The sequence below is a fragment of the Biomphalaria glabrata genome, chromosome 5 (genome assembly GCF_947242115.1).
Source record: "Biomphalaria glabrata chromosome 5, xgBioGlab47.1, whole genome shotgun sequence".
Taxonomy (NCBI): Eukaryota; Metazoa; Mollusca; class Gastropoda; family Planorbidae; genus Biomphalaria; species Biomphalaria glabrata.
The window spans coordinates 47,413,783-47,427,743 of record NC_074715.1 but is presented as its reverse complement, the minus strand read 5'-3'; the positions used below and the strand labels follow the sequence as shown (position 1 = coordinate 47,427,743).

Genomic DNA, 13,961 nt, shown 5'->3' with positions numbered 1-13,961 from the left:
GTTAATCCCACAAACAGAACTCGAATTCAACTTAACAATAGAATGAGCTCCAAATTCTCCAAGCAGAAGTCCAGAGCTAATGTCGCAGTGGATATAAAAGGGTTAGTTTTATTAGAAGAGCTTATACGAATATGAACATTATTACAAAAATAAAGTAACAAAGAAAATGTAATTAAAATGATGCTACTTAAAAACTAAATAGCCAAACCGATTTGTATTTGGTCTTTTGACACGCGAAGCAGAGGCGTCTCTGGTGGAGTGCGGGGTGAGGGACACGCCTGCTAGCACCCATCAGGTGGTCACACCGAAGTGGGAAAGAGTGAACATTTGTAGAAGCAGACAACTTTTAAAAAAAAAAGAAGTGACTGTAGCTAGATACTATAATATACTTATGTATTGAAGTGACTGTAGCCAGATACTATTATATACTTATGTATTGAAGTGACTGTAGCTAGATACTATAATATACTTATGTATTGTAAATATAGGAATCTAAATCTAATTATAATTCAGTATATTTTATGTATTTGTTGTTCGGTTCAAATGTCCAAAACGTTAGTTCTTCAAAAGGGAGTGCGAATGTGGTATTATTTAAGGACTAGAAATCAGTTGTATTTGTGATATTCCATAGTTAAGTATTAATCAGGTAAAATGACACTATTACCCATGTCTACAGAGTAACATTATAAAATTAAGTTGATGCCGTTTTATCTTCCAAATGGAATCTATTCATTTTCTCACCATGTAGTAGTATAAATGATGGAATCAAAAAGTTCTTCTGAATAGAGTTATTCGAAACTTATATAGGCCTATAGTAAGGTCTATAACTTTTTACATAATGTAATTATTTTATATTAATGAAGTGCTTGTCTGTCAAATAACTTCAATCCATGGTACTATTAATACGATGGATTAATAGTGAAAGTGAAATAGAGTAACTTTCGACTTACGCAATTAACTTAATTATTATTATATCAACACTTTACGAAGAGAGGCAACTCTACACAGAGAGGCAACTCTACAAAGAGAGGCAATTCTGCAAAGCCCCCATCAATTAATTATCCACAAAGAAATGTGTGATTTTATCGGTCTCCTGGCCAAACATTGTCAGCAATCATAGACCATATATTGGACACATTGTCCTGATGACTGGTCCGAGTCATCGATCCAGGCCACTACATGGGTGACTCGTTTAGGGAATGAAACAATTCGAAACGCTCAGGAGCTGCGGTTGGGGAGTGGGTGGGGAGGACTCAGTTTGGGGAGTGGGGAGGAGGAGGAGGAGATTGCTGGCTGATAGACTCACATATATTTAATTTGTTTCACGTTATTGCTCTTTTATTTCAGCAACAAAAGGCGACTCGACTTTTTAAATATAAAGATTACTGGACTTTTTAAATATAAAGATTGCTGGACTTTTTAAATACAAAGATTACTGGACTTTTTAAATATAAAGATTGCTGGACTTTTTAAATATAAAGATTACTGGACTTTTTAAATATAAAGATTACTGGACTTTTTAAATATAAAGATTGCTGGACTTTTTAAATATAAAGATTACTGGACTTTTTAAATATAAAGATTACTGGACTTTTTAAATATAAAGAGTACTGGACTTTTTAAATATAAAGATTACTGGACTTTTTAAATATAAAGATTACTGGACTTTTTAAATATAAAGATTACTGGACTTTTTAAATATAAAGATTGCTGGACTTTCTAAATATAAAGATTACTGGACTTTTTAAATATAAAGATTACTGGACTTTTTAAATATAAAGATTGCTGGACTTTTTAAAATATACATATTTTTCAAACATACGCATATTTTAGTAACGATGTGATCTAGTGGTTAGTCGTTCGACTTTTGAACGGTAGGAAGTACGATCAATGCTGTTGGATTTTGTACTCGGCACTGTGTTGCGTGTGTGTATGTGTGTGTGTTAACTTGCTATAAAAGTATAGATTAGAAAAATGAGCATTTTACCCCAGCTATTTTTTTAAAAAAAGCTTATTAGAAGAATAAAAAAATAACTTTTTAGCCTTATAGGTCGACAAACATTACATCTATCATTTCAGATTACAAAGTTCTCACTAATTCACAGACACTTACTAGAAGACTTTTTTACATAATAGGGGAAAATCAGAAGTTATTAATTTCAAAGCAGCTTAGTTATATGTATTGTTTTAGTTAGATAGCGATTTTTAGGCGTGTAATTATGGGAAATCTGGAAAGACAATGGCACTGATGCGCTCTTTGGTCATTGCAACATTCTTCTTTGTTTGCCAACTTTGGACTCTGCAGAATTAGAGAGAAGGGTCCTATATATGTAGAAGTATCCTAGGTATAACCTTCAACGACCACAAAACAAATGGGAAATTCGTAAGAGAAGCATAATGGCGATTGGGCCTCACTATGACCTGCTGATTATTATCAAAAACTTTGTTTGTTTCTCAGAGCTTGTTCGTTCTACACGGAACAGAATCAGGAAAAGAAGAAAAGGCAGACAGAGAAAGCGATGGGAAGAGAAAATCAAATAATGGACGGACCTGTCGTTGAAAGAGATTTAGACGAAGAAGAACGGAGAGAGATGGTTGATCACATGAGGTGCCCCAACGGTCGAACAGAAAGACTATATCGTCTAACTTTATAAGGTGAATAGGTGAAGGTGAACTGTGGGACTGCTTAATGTTGGCCATTACTTTTTTTTTAGCAAATACCTCTATTAAAGTTGCACATACATACATATCAACCTAAAACCTGGGTAAACACGGTTCTCGAAAATGGCTCAAACGATTTTCCCAGAGATTTAGGATAGGAACGACTAACTCGTTGGGAAACACTGGGAAAACTCTATCTCGACCCTCTATCATTTGTCAAAGTAATGTTCAGGACCATTTAGCGCACCATCTTCTAAGTCTAGAACTGAAGGACTATATTTAGAATATCAAAAGGTCTAAAGTCTATCATTCGAATATCAAAAGGTCTAAAGTCTATCATTCGAATATCAAAAGGTCTAAAGTCTAGTAGATTTATACGTTTGCTTATCCACGATTTTTTTCTCGGGGGGGGGGAAATAAAGTGAGTTTAAAAATGTTAAATTTTTTAAAATTTAATCTAACATTCAGTAGTTATTAAGAGCAAAATAATTGCTCTATAGAGTCTATAATATGTATGAAGGAGGAATTATTTTTTTTTAAAGTATTTTTAAAAATGTTTTTCTTGTTTCTAAGATATTTCATTGACGTGTCTTCAGATATTTAAACACATTCCTTCAGAAAATATCAGGTGGGGGACAAAGAAAGCTCTATAGTACTAACGTAATAACGTGAACAAATTAGTATTCATAGAATAACCCTAATCTCTGATAGAAAAACAGAATGTCCTAAATGAAAGGCACATTCCTCGCTCCATATGCATTTGCACATTAGTGCTATTAGAGAATGGAATGGGTTGCCTGAGCCAGCCAGGAAAACCAGTGACTTGGCAAAATTTAAGTCATTAGTTAACATGCATGACTAAATGCATGACGCGTAGGACGTTTTTGAAGTTACGTCTGTATTATATAAGAAGATAAATACAACAGCCGCGTATGTTTTCTCCTCCCTGGAAGTCGTTCTCTACAGAAAGGACAATGAACACACAAGCATTTTCTATTTTCACTTCTGCTAGTTCAGGGACATGTTTTATCAGCTGCTCAACAAAGCACTAGGGGCATAGCCGCATGTTGAGTCAAACAAGGAAGGAATGTTATCAAAGGAATACTTTCATCATCGGCAGCTTAACTTGACTTTAGTATTTATCTTTGCATTGTAAGGCTCTCTTCGCTGTGACCGAAAGATAATCTAAGTGGAGTGGAGTAATTAATTACTTGAGATTATGAGTGCAGAATTTGTCGTTTTTAGAAGTAGGGGGTAGAAAAGCACATGTTTCTATATTGTTAGTTGGGTGGCTGGGGTTTTTAATGACATTTCAATATTGTTGTTGAGTTTGGGGTAGAATTGACGTGCAGTTTATTTTAAAGGTCTTATTCTTTTTAGAAATCTTGTGCAGGAATTGTTAGGGCACATGTGTTGACTCTTTCACAACTTCGTGCTATTTTTCCCAGACCGTTGCTGCTATTAAATTGTCTGCAAAGAATATGCCTGATAATTTTCTGATGCAAAACTTAGATCTACATCTTCTCTTCAGTCTTCTTTGCTTTCTTTCACCAGGTACTGTTCCCTGTAGGAAAGTTCCATCTAGACTTTTACTTTACTGAGATGCCCTAGCATATTACAAATATATAGGTGTATAACCGTAATTGTCTCCACCCATTTTAAAACATTTTCCTGTTTCTGATAACACTGATGTTTACAAGCACTAATTGTCGGGACACAGAAGATAGCCTGTTGTTTAATTAATACTTAAGCATTTATACACTCTTATAACAGGGTTGGACTTTCGGGAAATGCCCAGTGGTCTGGCATTCCATTGGCGGATGGGACCTTCACCAAACGGTCCACCTTTTAATGTTATTACGGCCCGTAAAAGATTTTGCAATATTTTTTAAAGGGGTCCACGGAGCGTTATGATTGGCCCTCGCATTGAGTTTTATAAAATTTCTTACAAAGACATTACTGTTTAGGTCCAGACATTGATATAACGAAGTCTACTAACCAAGCAACATTAAGAAATATAACGGGTTACCTAAGTTCACGTATAGATATGTTTAGTTTTCGATCCATTTTCAAACGTCATCTAATATGAAGACATGTTCAAAAGAATGGCCATCAAATTTCGCTATTTGTTGGCCGGATTGTATGCTTAATATCAGGGCCGAATTTAATACCCAGCCCGTCCCTGTCTGAGAGAAAATTATTTAGACTTTCATTCTGTGACTTTAAAAAAACATTCTTATTGTATTGTAACTTTGGCGTCACGGGAAGCGTTCACTGCTGACCAGCAATCAAATTGACTGGAAAGTAAAAAGAAGTTGTCGAATAAAGTAGCGGGAGCATTCATTTATTGAATTAAAAGTCGACTGTTTAGAAATCGAGCAATGAATGACTTTGGATGAAGTTATTTCTCCCACACCCATTCTGATATCAAGTTGAAACTTTGCATAATTATTCATTGGCGAACACTAAACATGAATCACTTAAAAATTAACCAATCAGTCAATTAATTACTGATAATTATTTTTTGTTTGATTCCAACAAGGGAAATTAATCCTTCAGTGTTCACAGACTATAGGTAGGGTTTTGTTCCCTTAGATAATTGTATACGTTCTCGGATCAAGTTGAAACTTGGAACAATTATTTGTAATACCTAACAAAACACGAATCAATTAAAAGAAAACAATTATTCAAATAATTACTGTTAGTTAGTTAATTTGTTTGATATAGAAAAGGAGAAATAACTTCTATACTACTAAGATATTTAGTTGTAAGTGTGGAGTTCTTTCCCTTAGATTAAAGTATTATATTTATATTTTTTAATTCCTATCTGAGACTTGTGATGTTGCTTATTCAGGCTGTCTTGAAGTCAACCAATTACTCTGCAATCGTTTGGGTGTAATTGTTCGGGTGTATTACGTGTAGTTGACCAACAAGTCAGACAAAAACAAGTACATCTGTTTTTAACAAGTGAAGAGATGTAGTCAACACTGATGAACAAGTTCACATGGATTTATTCTGATAAAAGGCCACAGTAGAAGTCTCTGTCACTAAACACGTCGTTACCCTGTAATGTTATATCGCTAACTGATTTTTCCTGTCTCTAACCCAACATATCCCAAACGTCACTAGTCCCGTTCAATATGCGTCTACTATGGTGCGTCGCTAAATAACTAAAATAACTAACCTATATAAATAAGGTGTCTAACAGATTCCTCCCCCCCTTGAAAAAAAAATATGTCAATATTTTTCCACTACTGTCAAGTCTTACAAGGGCATTTTCAATTTAAGGGGAAGACCACAAACATAAAATCTTGATCTCTTCATCTTGACATCTTCATCTTGACAGTTCCTCATATTCATGTCAATGTTCATAACAGTTCATAACATTCCAAAATCATCTTCATTAGTACCCAGTTCATCATAAAAGAAAATGTGGCATCTTATGGGCACGTCACACATCACAAGTGTTCTTCACTGGCAGTAATCTGATAAAATACAACATTTCAAAAAACAATTATATACTTTATTTACACATTCAATAATTTATTTTTTTTTTTTCTTACCACCCTTTTATACGCTTTTGTCCATTTTTCTTTTATACTCACCTTTTTCCATAGAACTAACTTTCGTCAATGATATATGAAATGATTCATACAAAAAAAAATATCTATACTTACTTTCAAATGCTTAACATCAAATTTACTTATCTCCCTTTTCCATAACATATAAATGGTGTCAATATATTAATATATATTACATACTCAATATAATCATAGTTTATTTACAAAATTATTTCATTTCAATGTCATTCTAGACAATAGATCAGCTACAATATTCACAGATCCACTAATAGCTTTCACTTCAAATTTATATTCCTGTAGTGATAAGAACCATCTATAAACACGACTGTTTTTCATGCTCTTTTGCTGTATATACTGAATAGGTTTATGATCAGTTAATAATATGAATTTCCTTCCTATTAAATAGCTCTCTAGCTTAGTAATTACCCATATTACAGCTAAAGCTTCTCTTTCAATGACACTATATTTTTTCTCTGCCTCTGACAATTTTCTGCTTACATATAATATAGGATGTAAGTTATCATAGTTCTGCATTAGACAACCACCAATAGCATTACCAGATGCATCAGTTGTGACATAAAATATTTTGTCTTTATCAGGTAGTCTTAATATTAGTTCATGACTAAAAACATCTTTAATTCTGTCAATAGCTTTCACACATTCCTCATTACAAACTACTTTTTGAGGTTTTCCTTTTTTAAGTAAGTCATTTAATGGATTCACTATTTCTGCTAAGTTCTTTATAAACTTTCTGTAATAATTTACTATTCCCAATATGCTTTTAATTTGTCTTTTTGTTGTAGGTATTTCAATATTAAGTACTTTCTTTATGTTATCTTCAATAGGGCTAATCATGTTGTTATTTACTTTATGTCCTAAGAAAATTATTTCCTCCAATCCTATTTCTACTTTTTCTGCTTGAATTGTAAGTCCACTTTCTTTTATTATTTTGAACACTTCTCTTACATCTACCAAATGTTCCTCCCAACTATTATTAAAAATACATATGTCATCCAAATAGCAAATAACATTTTCTTTGTTTCCAATTATCATGTTCATCATTCTATTAAATGTGGCAGGTGCATTTACTAATCCAAAACTCATATAATTCCATTGAAAAATACCATATGGTGTTACAAATGCTGTGTAAGGTTTTGCATTTTCTGTTAAAGGTATTTGCCAATAACCTTTAGTTAAATCCAATTTAGTAAAAAATTTTGCTCCATTTAATTTATGTAAAATATCCTCTATATTTAGCATTGAATATGGGTCAAATTCTGTGATGTTGTTAAGTTTCCTATAATCAATACATAACCTTATATCTCCATTCTTCTTTTTGGCTATCACAATTGGTGAAGCATAAGGAGATGTTGATGGTTCAATTATACCTGATTCTAGTAAATTGTCTATTTCTTTCTTTACTTTGTCTTGTAAATGTAGTGGTATTCTATATGGCTTAAGCTTGATAGGTTTTGAGTCTGTTACTTTAATGTCATGTTTAATAATATTTGTTTTTCCTGGTATACTGGAAAAAATTTCTTTGTATTCCTGTATTATTTTAGTTATGTCTTTTGACTTTTCCTTAGTTAAATTATTAAGATTAATCTTTTGCCAAGTTTGATTCTCTTTTGTTTCTATTACAGGTATTTCCTTAATATCATTTTCATTGTGATTTTCATTTGTTATTATCATTAAGCATTCTTCTCTTTCTGAAAATGTATTTTCTATTTCCTCCTGAATGTTTTGTATTAACTCATCTTCTCTATCATGATACAGTTTCAAATTATTTATGTGATATGTTTTAATTTTCCCATTTATTTCAATTTGATAGTTCACATCACTAATTTGTTTTATCACCTTAAATGGACCTTTCCATTGTTTACCAATTTTATTTTTCAGGTCATTTATTAATATTAATACATTGTTTCCTACTTCTAGTGTTTTCAATTGTCTTTTCCTATTTAGATTCTCATGAGCACTTTGTTTGTACTTCTTATTGTTGTTATATGCTTGAGTCCATATTTCTTTCAATTCTGTTGTGATTGTTGTTTCACTGTCATTGTTTAATTTATTCTCATTGCTTATTATATTTTCTTTAAACACATCTAATTCATTTCTAGGTTTTCTTCCATGTATTATTTCATATGGTGAAAATTGTGTTGCTTCATGGATGTTGTTTCTATGAGCAAATAGTACATAGTTAATGTAATGATCCCACTTGTTCTGATTATTCTGAATTATCTTTGTTAATGATCTTTTTAATGAACCACCATATCGTTCACATAAACCATTACTCTCCGGGTGATAAACCGAAGAGTATATGTGTTGTATATTGTATTGTTTAGTCCATTTCTTAAATTGTTCTGACTTAAACTGAGATCCCTGATCACTCAATATAATTTTAGGTATACCATGTCTTGTAATTACTTTTTGAGTTATGGCATTAATGATATTCTCTGCACTTGTATTTGATAATGGGATTGCCTCTGGGTATCTACTAAACATGTCTATTACTGTTAGAATGTATTTGTTATTATTTTCAGTTTGAATTAAAGGACCTATTAAATCAATAGATACTTTCTGAAATGGTTCTGTAGGTTCATCCATTTCTTGAATAGGTGCTTTATTCACTAGGCTTTTATTAGATCTCTTTTGACATATGTCACATGAGTTTATGTATTTGTTGATTGTTGCTTTCATTTTGGGCCAAAATACTTGTTTTGACAAATTCCTATAACATTTCTTTACTCCCCTATGTGCTGCTAAATTATTATCATGTGTCATGATTAAAACATCTTTCCAATATTTCTGTGGTAAGACAAGTTGTTTTATTTTCTTGTTATCATTACTTGTTTGTCTAAATAATATTTTATTCTCTATACAAAATTTCTCCATTGGATTATTATTGTTTTTATCTGATATTCTTGAATAAATTTTCCCAATAATATTATCATTCATTTGTTCTAATGCAAATGTGGGTGTTGTTTCTTTTTCACTTTGAGATATTTGTGTTTCAAGACTATTTTGTGTTTCATTTTCTATCTCTCTTTCCTTAACATCTGTATTTTCTATTTGTATTACATTACTAGTTTCTTTTTCTTCATCCTTACTTATTACATTTATTGTATTTTCCTGTTTCTCATCTTGTTTATTCATTGATCTTGTTATTACCATACTTGTTATATTTTGTGTTTCTATGTTTCCATGATTTTGTCTTATGTTTTTGTATTTGTTTTGCCAGTCTTCTAATTCTTTTCTAGAACATTCTTTAACTCCTTTTATGTTTCCTACTAACATATCATATCTCATTTCTGGTATTGCAATGCCATCACAATAACCAGTGAAAAATGGAGTTTCAATGTATACCCTTATAGCTTTAAATTCCCTTACGGTGCCATCTGCTAATTCTACTTTCTTAGTAAACCCTTTATACCAATGAGGTTTGACAAATTTAGTTTTTACTGCCAAAGTGTTACAACCTGAATCCCTGATTAATTCCACCGGAATTCTATCTACAAACCCTGGGTACACTGCAAAATTGTTCCTATTTCCTTCCATGAAATATATCCTATCTGTCCCTTTATTTTTGTATTCCCTACTGTAACTCCTATTTCTATAATTTCCCCTGTCATTCCTATCTCTACTCCTATATCTACTGTTATTTTGTTCATTGTATCTATTTCTACTTCCAGACCTACTATTCCCTCTTCTACAGTTAGCTGCTATATGACCTTTTCCTTGACATTTAAAACAGATTATTTCACTATATTTTCTATTTCCACTATTTGATCTGTTTCTATTTCTACTTCTATCAACATTTTCTTTGGTGTATCCTATTAAATCTACTTTGCTCTTATCTCTATCAGAAAATGGTTTATTTGGATATGCATTTTTGTATACTCTCATTATTTCTGTTATTTCATCTATAGTTTTTGGGTTTCTTTCTCTAATAAAAGATTGTAATTGAGGATCACATTTATTTACAAAGTTGTCCACTAAAATAAAATTTTTTAATCCCTCATAAGAGTTTGTTACTTTTTCTAATTTTACCCACTTATTGAAAAAATCCTTTTCCATATTAATGGTAGTTTGGGGTTCTATTCCTAATGATGGTATATTGTCAAAGTATTTCTTTCTAAAAGTTGTAGCATTATGACCATATGCATTCAATAATTCTCTTTTTAAAACCTGATAGCTATCATCAATATGATGGTCATGATTTTGACATATTGTTAGAGCTTGACCATGAACAAAGTCTATCAGTATTTCAGACCATTCTTCTTCAGGCATATTAAATGTAGACATTTTTGCCTCATATCTTTTCAGAAAATCACCAATGTCATCCTTCTGTTCATCAAAACTTTGTATTTTTCTCTTTAGCCATGTCTGCGAATTAGTGTTGTCTCTTTGAGTGGTATAATTATTTGAGTTATTTGTGTTATTTCCTTGTTCAGTTTGGACTCTGGCTTGTGCTGCGTCCAATCTCATCTTCTCCATTTTGGCTTCATGTTCTCTAATTTTTTCTCTTTCTTTGTCTTGCCTTTCTATCTCTTCTTTCTGTCTTTGACGTTCCGTTTCTTCCCTCACAACTTGCTGTACATAAGCTGCTAAGTCCTTTCCTTTTAGCTCCATGGCCTTTCCATCCTGCATAGCTGCTTCCTTAACCTCCTTAAGGTCCACATATGATGATGTAGCCATTGTGTTTTATATTTTATATATATTTTACTTAGCCTATATTGGTTATGGCTATACTTTAAATTTATTTTATATTTAGGTTTTTACACACTTTTATACCAGTTTTAAGTGTTATGTCTCTATCTATAGATTTAGTAAATGTGTAGATCTAGTCTGAGTCGACTGAGTTATATTCAAATCTGTATATTAGATCTAGTATCACACAAATTTAAATCTAGTATATTATAGTATGTATAATAATACCTTTTAGATCTATAGTTATCAAGAGCACTATGACTATTAGATCTAGTATGAATAACTATGATCAATTTTAAAATCTGGTATGACTGAAGTCACAGTGAAGTGTTTTTAACTGTTTAGAGTAAATTCAAAGACTATCTAGAGTCTAGATCTAGAGTAGATTATGGTTCTATTTAACCATACGAAACAAATATGTGTATACAATGTCAAATATATCTTCAACAAGATATATATATTATCTAGAATGTACTACCTTCATTCATTTTTCAATTAATAATATTTCAAATTAGAGTCTAGATAATTAAATTGTACCAAAGAGATGTACAACAATTTGCAGATCTAAATTTAGCCAGACGATAGTGTTTGACTACATAGCCAGTTTCGGCATTATTCTCATGGCAAAATCATATTTGATTTTAACCGCTCAAACTAAAATTATTTTAGTCTGATTCACAGTAAAAGAATCCTACCCGCACTTTCTATCATTAAGTGAAAAAAAATACAGATCTAATTAAATTAATAAAAATAAATAATTTAAAATAATATAAACAAATGAAATAATTAAAATGAGACTATCGCTATGGGTTGGGATATGACAATATGGCACACAATGATGACGTCACGAAGTAACCAGGCAACAACGGATATGACGTTTACACAAACAAAACAAATTACAACTCTAAACGTATAATATAGCTTTTCATCTAAATTACGTCTTCTACCCCGACGGGTTTTAAGGCGCACCACCTGATTTTACTCAGGCTAACGTACCAAATTTAGACAAAATCTATTTCTAAGGGCAATCTAAACATATACTAATAAGAAAAATGGCACTTAGCTTTTGATAAGAAAGATCCCTTTGTTCGGACTCCCGAATATGCTAGATCACAACAAATTCCACTGCCTCTCTTCCAGTTCTGACTCTGTTCTCCGGTGCTACCAGTATCCCACGTAATGCCACAGATGTCCTGATATGCCACAGCAAAATGTTCCAGTTTCTTTGACGACTGTTGATGACCGTATGTGTAGTTCCGACGACTTTGTGTACACAGTTACTGACGAATAGGTTAACGGTTCTTCTGGCGATGACTTGACTTGTGTAGACGACTACTGACAAATAACAGTCTCTTGACGGCAACTTGATCTGGACGACTGACGAATAACGAATTTCTTGACGATGTCTTGATCTGGGCTGACGAATAACGGCTTTCTTGACGATGACTTGATCTGGGCTGACGAATAACGGTTCTCTAAGAATAGTTCACTGCTTCTGCTGCTACTCTGGTAGTACGACGAAGTTTGCTGTTGTACTCTGCTTCACTAGACCAAACTGTCCAATGTAGACTAGGTGAGACCAAGGTCACCTCCGACGACGTTCCGTTAGACGATTAACGGTTTTCAACGAAATTAAGTGGATGTAGCTGTTTCCACAACTTCACTGCTAACAAGTCTAGGTATGGTCTAGACCGACGTATGCTAAATAGATCAATGTCCAGCAACGAAAAATACGATTTTACTAACCTTCCAAAGGTTAAACACAGTGACCGTTATAAACGTGGCAAGCAACCGGTTCAATGAGCAAACTGCTCTACAAGAATCTCTCCAAGGGTAAGACGACAGAGCGATTTCGATTTAGTTAGCTACCAAACTTGTAGTACTCACAATACTTCTGACAGCGGGCAAACTGTCCTTCTCGAAACTGACGAGGTAAAACTTGATACTCGATGTGGCTCCTATGACGAAGAAAAAATATGTCCAACAGGTTCACTAACGATCTCTCACCCGTTATGAACGAACGGTTTCTCTGGTTGTAGGTCGATTCAGCATATGAAGATCAGGCGTTGATAATATACTGGTTAAGTAGACCAGACGTTGCAATGATTACTGTCCTGACGAAGGTCACCCTGAGTTAACGGCTCGTTGAACGTGCGATCAAGAACATGTAGATCTAGAACAAAGTCACTCTGCGATGATGCTGTGTTCAGCCGTACTCCGATGAAATCTTATATCTTCGAGTGCACGACCCTCACCTGAGTAAACGTTCTGCTTCGAGGTCCGGTTCGATGTTCAGCTTCATCAGGGGTCCGGCTTCGAGGTTCGGGGTCGCCACTGTGATGTTGCTTATTCAGGCTGTCTTGAAGTCAACCAATTACTCTGCAATCGTTTGGGTGTAATTGTTCGGGTGTATTACGTGTAGTTGACCAACAAGTCAGACAAAAACAAGTACATCTGTTTTTAACAAGTGAAGAGATGTAGTCAACACTGATGAACAAGTTCACATGGATTTATTCTGATAAAAGGCCACAGTAGAAGTCTCTGTCACTAAACACGTCGTTACCCTGTAATGTTATATCGCTAACTGATTTTTCCTGTCTCTAACCCAACATATCCCAAACGTCACTAGTCCCGTTCAATATGCGTCTACTATGGTGCGTCGCTAAATAACTAAAATAACTAACCTATATAAATAAGGTGTCTAACAGACTGCAGCAGGCTTCTCTTTTAAGAGACATATTGCACATTGTTACGATGGAATTATGTTTTATATTTAGTAAATATTTCAGTGTCAGATTCAAAGGTAGGCCGTTAAGTCTTTGTTAATGTGTACAAATGACAAAATCTCTTTACAAAATAAAAAAAAATTCTTCAAGTATTAAGGGGGAGTCCTAATACTCCCGAAGTCCAGGACCTAGTCTTTTCTGAGATTCGAACCCAATACTCCTCGGTCTTTAGGCCAATCGCTTTACCAATCAGCCCCACCCCCAACACCTCCATTACAATTAG

General features: G+C 33.3%; 1 protein-coding gene and 1 long non-coding RNA gene across 2 annotated transcripts in view; one reads left to right on the top strand and one right to left on the bottom strand.

Annotated features, from left to right (window-relative positions):
- The window catches only part of LOC106058256 (uncharacterized), a 59,272-nt gene that overhangs the window by 15,770 nt on the left and 29,541 nt on the right, over positions 1-13,961 (top strand). The window lies entirely within an intron of this gene.
- LOC129926440 (uncharacterized) lies at positions 5,655-13,011 on the bottom strand. The gene is made up of 2 exons (XR_008778098.1): positions 11,431-13,011; positions 5,655-6,146 (listed from the first exon to the last, which is right to left on the bottom strand). It is a non-coding gene; the product is annotated as an uncharacterized LOC129926440 (long non-coding RNA).